The following is a 14001-nucleotide window of genomic DNA, read 5'->3' as shown; positions in this document are numbered from 1 at the left end:
TATTTTATAATTCATGAGTTATATATTATATGTAACTATTTTTCTAAATGGGGATGGGCTTTATGTTTTTTTTGGAAAGGGGTTTCAAACACTACTTTTAAGGTCAGAGGATCACCCCACAAGTTTAGAAAAATGTGTTTAACATGTACAAAAATGTTTTGCATGGAAGCATGCTGAACTCATTTATGTGCATGAGGAATCATTAACTCACAAATCAAACAAGATTTTTTTTATCTATTTAGTGTTTCAGGGTGGCCCTGATGTCCAAGGTGCTTTACTAAATGTGTTGTGTTATATTTGAACAGTTCTAATATGTGCCTGTTAGTTATTTATAACCCCTAAACTGAGAGTTGATGGGTATTTTTATGTGGAACATTTACAAACAACTCTCAGCAGCTGCAATTTTAGTGTAAGTTCTGGAGACACAATCATTATTTGTTCCTTTTATACTGCCATGGGTGGATATAAACAAAGAGACCCAGAGGGATCTGCCCAACAAAACTGAATTGACCAAAATTGAACTTTACAGAAATTGCTCTGCTTTATCCTGCAGTATTGTTTAGCCATCTTCAGCTCTCAACAAGATTGACATTATACATGACAAATAAATCCCTCTGTTGTGTAAATAGTTGCTTCACACTGTGGTGCATGTTTGAACAAAAATGTAACCAAGGCATAGCATTCATTGTATCAAATATGCACCACATTAAGTCTAGTTTGCAAGCTTTTGCCAGGTAATATGATGTGTTCTGTATCATTATACATAGTTTGGATGCTGTCACTGGTGCATGTTTATACTGCCTTTGCTGCTGTACACTGTTCCTTCCATTGTCTAGAAGTGTTTGAAAAATGGGAAGTCTTAAGCCAGTGGTAAACTGAGAAATTGCTCAAAAAGACCTCACTCCTCCTAGTTTGCAGCTAAGAAGCTTTTTTCATTTGAATTTCCTGATTAATATGGATACTGTATGCTGTAAGATCAGACTCTACAGGATATGTTGCAAATTGCTTGAAATGCTCAAAATATGTGGTTGAATTTTCTAAGAAAAAATATAAATACTGTAAAAATTCATTTTATTTTACTTTTCAGCATTTGTACATATAAAAAGCTGAGAATTACTTCAGGTCAGTACTACAGACACTTTTTTTTACGTTGATCCATTGCACTTTTTCATCAATGAACTTCCCAAAAAGAGTAACAAAAGGACAACCAATTTTAGTTTACCTTTTAATAAATGCACACATTTTTAGTACAAGACTTAATTTGTGCATAATTTGGGACCATGATTCACTTCCTTCTGCAAAGTGATATCTAGAAAAGACATGAGAGAAACATTATTCAAATCTCAAGCACTGCCTGCATTGAGGGTATCAAGGAAATCCTTATTGCTACAAAAATCCTTAATCCTTTAGAGTGTCCATTTATATGGGCATTTTTGTCTTGTGAAATGATTCATGCTGCACTAGAACTGTTGAAGTGGAAAATGGATCCACAGTTTTTTTTTTCACAAGAACAAAGTTGATCTTCTTTACTCACACCCAGGTTATTTTGTGTTTTCTTACACAAAGAGAAGTTAAATGTAAAATCCTTTTATTAAACCTATTGACTTGTAGTGTATTAGTGAACTGCATGCAGGATAATGCTAATATTACCGTAAGTAATGGTAAGACTACATTACAGAAACAAGCTAACAGAATAAATACATTTTTTTATTGTACGTAATGACTGACTCTGCGTGAATTTTTTTGGCTCAATATTGCAGTTGTCTACTGTTTACGTATAAAACTGTCAAAAGTTAAGCCATATGTTCTTCATTTCAGGTTAAGTACACCATTTTACTTTTATATTTTGGTTTATCTAGGTAAACAATGTACTCATTTGTAAAATCTTGCATATGCAAAACTTTTCTGACCATTAGGTGATCAAGTCTTTCCCGAGCATAGCCTCCTTTGGTGCCACAACTCATAATTACTTATATTTTTAGTGCTGTATATACAAATATCCCATTTATTGCATGGATTTTTGCAATTAATGCTTCATACAATTATTCCTTTCATTCATCTGCGAGTTGTCTGGAATATGCCAAAAAGTGGTAGTTTTAAGAAGATTTTATATGGAATATACAAGCTGATATTCCTGTTGTATTATTCACAATCAGACATAGGATTTATAAATACAGGGGTGTTAGGTCTGCAGATCATCAGAGACCAGGCCTACGACCAAAGATGCGCATCAGGGCCTTGTGGAAACCCTAATGTGCATATCTCCTTTGTAATTACCTGGGAAGTTTAAACCACCAATGAGCGATTCCCCTGTTTTCTGGGTCCCTGCATGAATTTCTCCAACCCTGAGTTAGAGTCGGAGAGTTCAGACAGTTCCATGGTACTTATCTGGATACTTACCTAGGAAATATTAGACAGATTAAAACCTAATCCCTGGTCTAACATCTGGGTAACTACATAACTGACCGCTCAGTCAGCCTGACTAACCCCACCCCCCACCCCCAACCTGACCACCCAACGAAACCTTCCACCCACCTAAATACCCCCCGACCCGACCTGACCACACTGCCCCGACTCAACTTGGCTATCCCCCTCACCTAACCAACCCCTCCAACCATCCGAGTACTCCTTGACCTGACTACCCTCCAGTCCTAAACTGTCTAACCCTCCCAACCACCCAAGTACCCCACTGACCAGCCAACTACCTACCCGATCTCTTTCCACTGACCTGGACAACCCCCATCCTGCCCCCCTCAACTTACTGGACTACTGCCTCCATTCTGATCTGACCATGCCCCCCTCAACCTGACCATCCCCTCCGACTACCCGACTATGCTCCTGACCTCATCACTACTCACACGACCTGACAACACTCTGACCACCCAACCTGACTATCCTAGCTGTGGCTACCCTCCCGCCCACCTGACTACTCCATCCCCCCCATTCTGACCACCTGTCCCGGCTACCCTCCCGACTATCCTCCCAATCCAACTACCCACTCACCCACCTATCCTCAACCAACTTATCCACATCATCCACCTACCCCCACCCACTTACCCACCTCAACCACACACCCCTATCCACTTACTCACCTCACCTATTTATCCACCTCACCCCCACCCACACACAATTACCCACCTCACCTACTTTATCCACCTACTCCCAGTACCCACTTACCCACCTTACCCACATCTCCCCCACTGACTTACTCACCTCATCCACATACTCCCTATCCACTTATCCTCCTACCCACCTACCCATTGACTCACTTGCCCATTCATCCACTCACCCATTCACACATCCAATTCACTAACATTCAAACTGTACCTTTAAACTTGCCATATGGCTGCTAGTGCCATAAAATGGGCATGAATCTCCTGCCTTGCCCTGACTGTACTCTGGCGGAGGTCCCCGAGATTTGCTGCACTGTGCATTTCTTTGAAGGCCAGGCTCGGAAGACCGTGGTAGAAATGTGCAGCAGCAGAATTTATGAACGCAGCAGCAATCTGAGGATTGTTATCACTGCTTGCAAGATCCAGGCCAAGATTGCTAGGGATAAAATGTATCAGTATTAGCAGCAGTGGTGAATTATGGGTGCATTTGAGTAAGAGGCCCAGAGTAGTCAGCACCAAGAAGGGGGTCTCAAGATATAGTAATATATTAAGGGGAGCCCTGAGATCTCTAAGGGAGGCTGGATCCCAAGACACTTCCAAAGAGAATGTGGGGATAGCTCCTGGGATCTACAATGATTAGAAAGATAATGTCTTTCCTCTGAAAGCATAGGAGGCATCCCTTTATTGAGAGAACTCTGAAACAGAGGCTTTCTTTCACCTCTCCATTATTCCATATCAAACTTCTTGAGATCAGGGGTGATAATATTGGAGCAAAAAATATGCAGATTGCTTTATAGCCTGAATCTGAAGACATTATAGCCTTGGAATGTCTGCAGATACCTGGGCGAAGTTCAATGAGTGCTCAGTGGGAAAGAAGTGTCATGGCAACCTTCAGACTCTTACATATGTGTGAGGGAGAAGTTCCTCAAATCCTTGGCTGACATATTGGGAAAGAGATGGAGAAATTATAGGAGAAGAACCAGGATAAGGTTGCTAATAGAATGAATTGTTTACAATCTTTTGAATAACTACAATCTTTAATCATGCCAGTTCATTGTAAAATGTATCATGCTCAGTCACTTCTTCTGAATCACAATCTAAGAGACCATTGTTCATAAATGACTAACCTTTGTACCCCTTGAGTACAGAAAGAAGGGCCTGATGGTATTGCAGCTCTAGGATTTTCATTCTGGCACCTGCTTCAATGACTCTGTCATTGACTGCTTTATTGATGCATCTTCCTAGATATACTCATCGAGATTATATAAATAGTGAAATAAAGGGAATATCACAGGTGGTGATAGCCTTCCATCTTGTAAGACGATGACTTGTGCGATGGTGGTCAACTGTGTGTTAAGCATCTCCTGGTGTGGCCCAGGAGCCTCACTCTGACATGGCAGTCTCTGCTGCATAGGAAGACTGTGGGCAGAGAAGGCACAATTTACTGGCCTCAGTTTCCTCTGGACCCTCTGTTCAGCCAGCTTTTTGTTTCTGCTCACCTCTTTCAATGCCCTTCCAAACAGTCAGCCTCCAGAGGTCAGAGATCTCAGCAACTGTCTCCCAGCTGTTGGTGTCAATGCCCACCATCATCAAACCTTGCTTGCAGGTGTCTTTGTAGCAGAGGTATGGACACCCAGGAGGTCATGACCCAGTGGTTAGCTCAGTATATAAGAGATCTTTGGGTATACATCCATCATCCATCCAATACGCATGGCTGAACCAGCACATACTGATAGAATTAGCACACTTCAGGGATAGTTGGTGACCTTGTCCTCCCAAGAGATGCCAAGGAAACGTCGGAGACAGTGAAGGTGGAAAATGTTCGCCCTTTCTACTGTCGAGCGTATGTTGTCCAGGTCTCACCACTGTAGAATAGTGCGCTAAGGGTACAAGCTTGATAGACTCAGTTTCATGTTCTAGGTCAGGTTGCTGTTGCTTCACACATTCTTAGTCAGCTTTGATGTGCTGATTTCAGCATCAAGTGACAGATTGCTCGTGATGGTGGAGCCGAGATTTGTGAACCTGTAAACAGCCTCCAGCCTCACATTGTCAATGTTAATAAATGGTGTTATGGCAACATCCTATGACATTTGCCTTCCTGATGCTGATGGTCAAACCAAACTTTACAGCCATGAAAGAGTCCATCCATTTGCCACTGAAGGCGTTCCTGCATATGAAATGTTAGTGCGGCATTGTCAACGTAGAGCAGCACTCTGATGAGGACTTGGCGCACCTTCATTTTGCATCGCAGATGTGCAAGCATGAACAGCTTTCTGTCAGTTCTGGTATCTAAGTAGACACCCTCTGTAGATGACCCTAAAGCACATGACGGCAGCAAAGAGGAGAATATTCCAAAGAGTGTGTCCAACAGGTGAAGTTTCTAGCATCTGTGGATGAAGAGAGTTAGCATGCTTTCCACTTTTGTGTGCAAGTTTGCTTGTCATTTTAAGCCTACACTGCTGGCTAGCAGCAATGGAAAAAGGAGCCAAATGTGTAAGTCTCTCCCTGTCAGTACACAACCTCTCCATTGGCAACTGCTCAGCTGTGCCTCCTCATGGCAGCACACGGAAACTGGGTCTATCGTGGCCTGAGACTGCAGCTTCAGATGAAGTTGGAGAAGGTTTAGACCCCAAGGATGCATTGCGCAGGCTCACAGGCAGGCTCTGGCATTCATGAACCAAACTCCCAGTTATGGGCAAATAGCTCCACTACCTTGTGGATACCTCAAGCCAATTGAAAGCTAAGGCAGGAAAACCCTGACAAAAACTTGGAATGGAGTCCAAAGGCAGACTGATTAAATATGTAATCTTTCCAGTAATTAATGCAACCAAGGCTGGTGCCAAATGTAGTGCTTTGCATTCCTTTGAACTCAATCAGGGAGGTCAAGAAGGGTCTCTGACATTTGTGCAGGCTAAGATCTCCATAAATTTTTCCCAGGCTTGTGCCCTGGAGAGAACACTTCAGTTTAGCTTCAGAGTGGTAACACAACACAGGCGACCCCAGTTACAAGTGGTAAGCTCAACTCGATTGGCATAGACAATGGGTGCAATGGGCCTTCTCTCAAAACAAAAGGTTAAAAAGTTCAAAAAAGGTTATAACTTCCAATGCCTCTCATCTGTTATACAACTCATTGGCACTGTCCTTCCCTGGTTCCATTCTTTCCTGTCCAATTACAGCCAGAAAATCATCTACAACAGTTGCTCTTTCTTCCATGGCATTAGCACTTGAGCCCTCCATGGATCTATCCTTGGCCCTTTTCTATTTTTCATCTACATGCTGCCCCTCAGTGTTTTGATCTGAAAATATATCAGGTTCCAGATGTACACTGACAACTTGTCGTTCCACATCACCGCCACCTTTTTTTGACTCCCTTCACTGTCTCTGATTTATCACACTGATTATCTAGCATTCAGAACTGGATCCACGGAGATTTTCCCCAATGTTGTGAAGCCCAAAGCCATTGTCTTCGGTCCCTTCCAAAAATTCTTTTCCCCTCTGTCAAGGACAGAACTTATGTCATGTTAAACAAGGCCACCTCATAGCCATAACATGCTCTGGATGGCCTGAAGTATGTGAGAGTGGGACATCCTCCTCTCAGGGGGAGGAAGTCCCAACCTTGAGAGGTGCCAGCCAATCTGATTGGTCAACAGCTCCAGCAGTCCCAGCAGCCCCAGAACTCAGTAGTGGGCAGTGCTGAGACTGCAATTAGGCCCCAGGATGAAGACAACATGGATCCTTGAGAGAGATAAGTTGGGGGTATTAGATGGGTTAGGGTTAGGGAGGGGTTTGGGAGGACGTCTTTTTGTGGCCAGGTGGATAGTGACAAAAGGAGGGGGTTGGGAATTAACATCTTAGGGTAGTGCCCTGTAACGCACTCATGGACCCTCCCTTTCCTTCCCGTTTTTCAACCAGTTTGGTTTAAAAAATTGCCTACCCACTCCCACCCGCCTGCCCATTCCAACTGTATTATGACATGGGCAGCGTAATACTTGCATCAATTGGTGTATTAATAAGCTCAATTGCCGGTTAATTATTTTTTTAAAAATTCGATGGCCAGCTGCCGCCCACCTACAGTTTTATGGGGAATGGGTCGGGGTGGGCTAGCCACTTGTCATATTTTACGTGCCCTGTGGCCAAAAACACACCTGATGGGAGACTGTAAAACCCAACCCTTGACATTACTGTTTCAGTGTAGCTGCTGTCCCAGATGGATTATCTTCCAGCAGTTTAGCATTTACAGTGGAAATGGTTTACTTATGCCAGCACTGAAGATCATTAATGTCTATTGGAGGAGGTACTAAGGAAACAGGTTGATTATCATTCTCTGGATATACAGTGACATCTGTGCCCCTTCCTTACAGTCCACTATACTGGACACAGTTTCTGAGGTACCACTGATTGCTGTCAACACAGGTTGAATAATCCCAATCAGGTCTCCAAAACCCGTGAAAGTGTTCTGTTCAAAGCATTTAGTGCATATGTAATAATACAAGTGTATTTATACCCCGACAAGATTATTTATCAAGGTTACCAGATGAATCCTAAACCATTCACCTTAACTCCTCATTAAGGAAGTGTCTGTGGAATACCACCCGATTTATGCCTTGCGATGAATGATGCCCAAATTTGGCATAATTGAGCTGTTTTAGATCAAACAAGTTGAATTATCTTAGCATTTACATTAGCAATTTCCCATCAGGATCTTCACAAGCTACTGCTTGAATCAATTAATACTTGCCAATTATCAAAGAACATTTCAGTCAACAAAGTTATGAACTAACAACTTCTTTTTAACCTTAGAATGATAGTTCATAGCAGCTAGACATTGAGTAGGAAAATAATTAGCAGATGGTTACAAACAGGTGAGGAGGGGTAAAATGGCTCCCCTCTTTTCCCTCTCCTCATTTGAGTACAACAAGCTTTTTTGTTTGGAAAAGGATATACTTGCCAATTTAGCGAGCACTTAACTGTTTATTCACTGTGATAAAAGAACCAATTGGACAGGTTTTCTTGAGCTTAGCAACATACATAAATCGAACTAAGTAAAATAATAAAATATGCTCCAACTTTTGCACGTACACATACACACACACACACAAACACACATAAATTCAGATTTCAGAGTGGGGAAGGATAGGTTGGTTAAATTAGAGTCCATAAGAAGTAATAAGGATATATAGTCTGAATTTTGGTGTTTTGGCTGACCTCAGGCTGAATTTGGTGGTCTCAATGCTTCCAATTCAAAGATGTGAACGATTGAGTTGATCATTCTTCCAGAGGCGGTAGTGCTAGATTGAATTATTTTAAAAAGAAATCTCTATCTGCCACCGGGGCATCCCTGGATGGTCACAATCAGCAATATAAGATCCAAATAAGGTCATTTCCATGTATTCAAAGGGTAACTTGATTAGCTCATTTCTGGCAAACTATCGTAGCTAGGATCCATTGTCCAAGTGATTAATCTTAATGGTCCATCTCCAACAGTTAACTACCTCGAGTGATTGCCTTAATGCCTTGTTAATGGGGCAGTAGATGTAGATCCTTAACATTCCCTGGGAGGTAATTGTCCTTGATGGGTTTTGCAGATGGTCTGTCTCCATTCCAATTGGCTTGGAATGTGGAATGTACAATAATGCAAATTTGGGTAGCTATCTTGGGCTGTGATCTCAAGTCACCTTTAGTCCATGTTTTAAAAAGTTTTTCTTTTTTTAAAGTTCAATTCATGTTTCCAATTGGGTAGATTAAAAATCATTATTTGACATATGCACATCTTCATGACAAGTTAGTTGATTAAGTAAGTAACTGGAGTTACACAGGCAGTTTAGTAATGTTACAACTTACATTCATACATAACAGCTTTAATATAGAAAAATATCCCAAGGTGTTTCACAGAAACATAATCAGACAAAAATGGCTGCTGAGTCAAAGAAGAAGATTTTAGGAAGCATGACCAAAAGCTTAGACAGGTAATTTTAAGAGCTGCTTAAACGAGGAGGTGGAGCTGGAGAGACAGAGGAATTTAGAAATAGCTTTATAGGGTGTTGTGTTTAGACAGCTAAAAGCATGGCTGTCATTGGTGTGGAGAAGGAGGGGGTACATAAAAGGCCAGTATCAGAGGAATAGAGTGCCCCAGAAGCGTTACAGCAGGTTACAATGAAAAGCCATAAAGGGAGTTAAGCACAAGGATAATCTTAAATTGGAGAGATGAGAGAACTGGGAACTAATATAGGTCAGCAAGGATAGGGGTGAATGGGACATGGTACAGGATAGGTTACAGTCAACAATTTTGAATAAGATTTCAAAGTGTGGGAGATGGAAGGCTAGCCAGGAGAGCAGTGAAATAGTTGAGTTTATAAGTGATAAAAGCATGGATGAGAGTTTGCAGTGCATCAACAGAGGTAGAGGCAGGCAATAATATGGTGGTGGATGTAGGCATTCTATGTGCTGTTGGTTGCATACTCAGCACCAAGACTGTGAAGAGTCCAGTTCAACTTGAGACAATGGCCTGGGAGAAGACTTGGAGGAGAGGTTACATAGTTTGTGGTGGAGGTCAAAAATTATTGACCTGCTAACTAGTCTGCTTATGCCACTTGCCTGAGGCTGAGCTGTATGGAAATTTAACTATTGTCCAGCAAAGTGTCATTCTACACATGAATTGCATCAGTAACTGTTAATTATTTGCCTTATTAGTGGCATTGCTGGCAACAATTACAGAATTTTGGGAATCAGCCCTTGAACCTTTCAAATAAATTACTGTCTTGAAAGCATTTCAAATAGTCATTAATCCCCAATTAAGTTTGCCAACATTTTAGAACATATTATCTTGCTTTGTAAATTTTCCCTTTTTGAGCACTTCCCCTGCTGCCTGAATATAGTCCCTACAATTATGTTGTCCTCAACTGATTGGATGAACATAAAACATTTGTGTGGGGATTGGTGGTTTCCACAAATAGACCACAAAGTATTCCTGTTTATAATCTGGCTGAATTTTGAATCAAAATATTTACATGCCTGTCAAGTAAGAAAAAAATAAGTCCAGTTACCTTTATTGTCAGAGTAATTCTGAGACATTAATTTCATTGATCCCAGATAATATTGTAAGCTGCACAGGCAAAGAATGAGCAATTATTGAACCATAAGGTGAGATTAGATATTTCAAGTCAGTCAGACATGCATTATTTTTAATGTGTCTTTTATAGGGTAATTGAATCTTGTTTTGGGTCGTTTTCCTTCTGATAGTGTGTTGTCTATCATGTCAGATATTGTTGTCCAGTCTTCGCCATGTTCTTCATACACAAAAGCACCACAATAATAGTATAACTGCTGTAACTTTATTAACTAAAAATCAATGATTTGGTACAAAGATGTACACCTATATTAATAGAGTGAGAGAGAGAGAGAGAATTTAAACACAAGGGACACATTTAATTGCAAATATTAACTATATCAATATTATATATTTTACATATATATAGGAAATATTATATGTATATAAATATATCTATCTAAATTGCATATTTGGCTATTATATATATATATACATATCATATGTATATAGTCAATAATTACAATTAAATATGTCACTTGTGTTAAATTCTCCTCCCTCCGTTAATGGGAGGTAAATTTTCATCAGATGCCATTGTGATTAACCAATAATTGTTTCATAGGCATGAGCATATATGATCCAAAAACATTCAACAGAGAATATGAACACTATTTTAAAACTGAGTGATACAAAAAGCAGTAGATTAGCAGAATACCTGTCCTCCTGCCAAAAAACATTTATTTTTTCCATCAAGTACAGGAGCCCAGTGGGCCTGTTACTGTTGAACCCAGGATGATGTACATACCAATATTATATAGTTAATCAAACTTGTGAGATCCTATCAGCAGATAGTAAACCTCTTGTAAACATGTGTGTGAGCAAAATCATCCAAGCTACCCTTAAAAATTAATTTATCACTTCAATAATTATTGTAATTTCCATATTTTAATTCCCATATGCTATTAGAAGTACCAGGAGGATTTGTTTTATTCCAGTTTATAAATGTCATATTAAACATATTAAGTCCAAGAGGAATACCTTCTGGTGAAGTATTCCCAGTCCACCTCTGTTTAAAAAATACAGGGAGTTCTCAGCAGCTGGGTTTAAGAACAATATTTTCATGCTGGCTTAATGTGGAAAAAAAAAAACCAGGGCACCTTCCCAAGGGGGGAAAAAGCAAATGCTGAGCAGTTGGGCCTAAGTTTGGTAAGATGATAAAAGCATCTTTTAACAGTAAGGAGGGAGGTAAAATATTGAAAGCATTTAGGGAGTGAGTTCCAGAAACTAGGTCCAATAAGCTAAATTCTCTGTGATAGGCAGCCAGAGTGGGAGGTTAAAGGGCCTGAAGTGGGATGTAAGGCTGGATGATGTTCCAAAGCTGCATCAGTGGGGGAGGGGAGTCAGGGCAGGTAAAGAGGTTGCGGGTGGTGGTTGGTAGAGGGGAGAGATTTGTAAAATGATGATGATAAATTTGATTTTCAGATTTGAAGAATTCTGGATTAACTGTGTGGCAAAATCATAAATATGTTCTATATAAATGTAGTTATTGTTCCTTTATACGTAGTTTATAGAAAACATCTCGCTCCCATATGTCTCGATGCATTTGTAATAAATTACTCATTTTTAATTTTATCCACACAGCAAATGACTTCAACCAATCAAAAACTGGAATACCTTGGAAAATTAAAGTTAAGGACTGTTTGTCCACAAAAATCAAATGAGGTCTTCCCTCTAAACTTGATGTTCCACTTGATGTTTTAAAAATGCCAGCAGGGTTTTGACATTTAGTTTAAAGCCCCTAAAACCAGTGAAGTATTTTATATTCAAGGGGTCAGCTTTCAAAGTCAGGGCCCACTTATGCACACAGTAGAACACCTGAAGCCATTTCTGACAATTCAGAAAATGTGTAATATAGTGGAGAGAAGTTTCATCCTCACACCAAAGTCTGAGCACAATACTGGTCAGCTGGCACAAATTTCTGCAGGAATTGATTTGCACAATTGAACATTATTTTGACATTCTAATTCACAAGGTGTTACACATTTCTCTACCACATTTTGATACATGTGATCAAGAGGCTGAATGAAGCAAATAGTCTGATCACAGGTTGTGGCCAATGTTCCCTGTAGCTATCTGCCATGAGATGCAAAATATTACTTAGATTTAACTCTCCTTTATGATTTCTCCCCTTGCTTCTATCCCCAGTGCTCCTGTTTTATTGTTTGAATACAATTTCAAAGAGTGTAATTGGTGTAAATTTTCAAACGTTTTATGATAAAGACTATTTGGGGGGATTACATTTAATGCACTTTCATGAAGGAAGAGAAAAATGGAACAAGTATATTTAATACCCTGATTACATTGCCACAAGAATACCACAGACCTATGACAGCAGTAATGTTGTTGATTGCAAAACTAAAATATGTGTGACTGAAATTGGAAGTGAAGGTTAGCTAGAATTAGCAAATATAAAAGAGTCCTGCATTAAACCCATCATAGTCTAGAACTACAAATCGTATTAAGTTATCATATATTTCATTTTTAAACATTCCATGGTTTTATTAGTCAGTCAACTGATAGAATAAGCATGGATTTGGTAATCCTGGTAGATTTAAAGCAGCTCTTCAGCTCTATAGAATTATGAGACCTTTTGAGACCTAAAAATAGAGCAAGTAAGTGGAAAATTAGTCTACTTTCAGCATCCACTGTGACATACCTCTCTTTAAATACAATATTAAAATATTACTGAAATGCTCAAAGGAGGATCCATCTCAGTCACTAAGAATTTGCTGATCATTATCTTGGGATAATTCTTCTTGTAACTTTAAATTGAAGCATTTATTGATTAGACTATCAGATAGCTTATTGCTATTTCACATGCACAACTTGAATTTTGTAGTTGCAATGATGGCAAGACCGTCCAACGTTTGCCTTCTTTACAACTGTGAAACTGACAGCAATGTCCGATATTCATACATGCACAGTTCAAAGTGGAAATCCACAATTTGCAGCCAGTGATTCCCCCAGGATGGTCCAACATCCACAGATGGAAATTTTCTGAAATCACTTCCACACACTATAAGATTGGCCTTATCAGCAACATTGTAAGTAGGGCCCGAGCCATTTGCTCACCATACAAGCTTGGTGCTGAAAAGGGACGCATCAAAGGAATCCTGCAGGATAATAGCTACCCTGATCAGATCATTTCACGCTTTATATCATGCAAACTCATGAACGGGCCTAAGACCATCACTTTCAGCCCTGAAAAGTGCCCAGTCTACCTTAGATTACGCTGGAAGGAAAAGATATCGCAACATTTTGAGCAACAGGTAAAACTAGCTGTTTCATGTTGATACCATGTAGTAGCAACACGAGTGATATTCACCGCTAACAGGATGCTGCCGTCAAGCCAAAAAGACATTCTGCCTATCACACAAATGAGTAATATGGTATATGAATTTCAGTGCCAGTGTGATAGTAGGTATGTAGATTGTACTCCCAAAGACTGACAGATTGTATCAAACAGCATGTCCAAGTTGCAGCTCGTGACAGGCAGGGTACGGACCATACCCAACCAGCCCATGCTTGCAAAACTCAAAACACAGTGTCCAACATTAGATGTAATTCTGCAAGTGGACAACATTTGCTAAATCATATTCAGTGTGATAATAATTAAGTTGACAACCAATTTAAGATTGTCAGTCAGGTTCACAATGTAGACGTTTCCGTGTACTGGAAGATACATATATTAATAAAGGGCCATGTTCTTTGCAGACAAAAATAACATGTACATACATTGCGCCTGTTTCAGCTAAACAAAATAAGTCACAGCAATTCACTGAC

This window comes from Carcharodon carcharias, chromosome 12 (assembly GCF_017639515.1).
Source record: "Carcharodon carcharias isolate sCarCar2 chromosome 12, sCarCar2.pri, whole genome shotgun sequence".
Taxonomy (NCBI): domain Eukaryota; kingdom Metazoa; phylum Chordata; class Chondrichthyes; order Lamniformes; family Lamnidae; genus Carcharodon; species Carcharodon carcharias.
Note: the sequence above shows the minus strand (reverse complement) of the source record.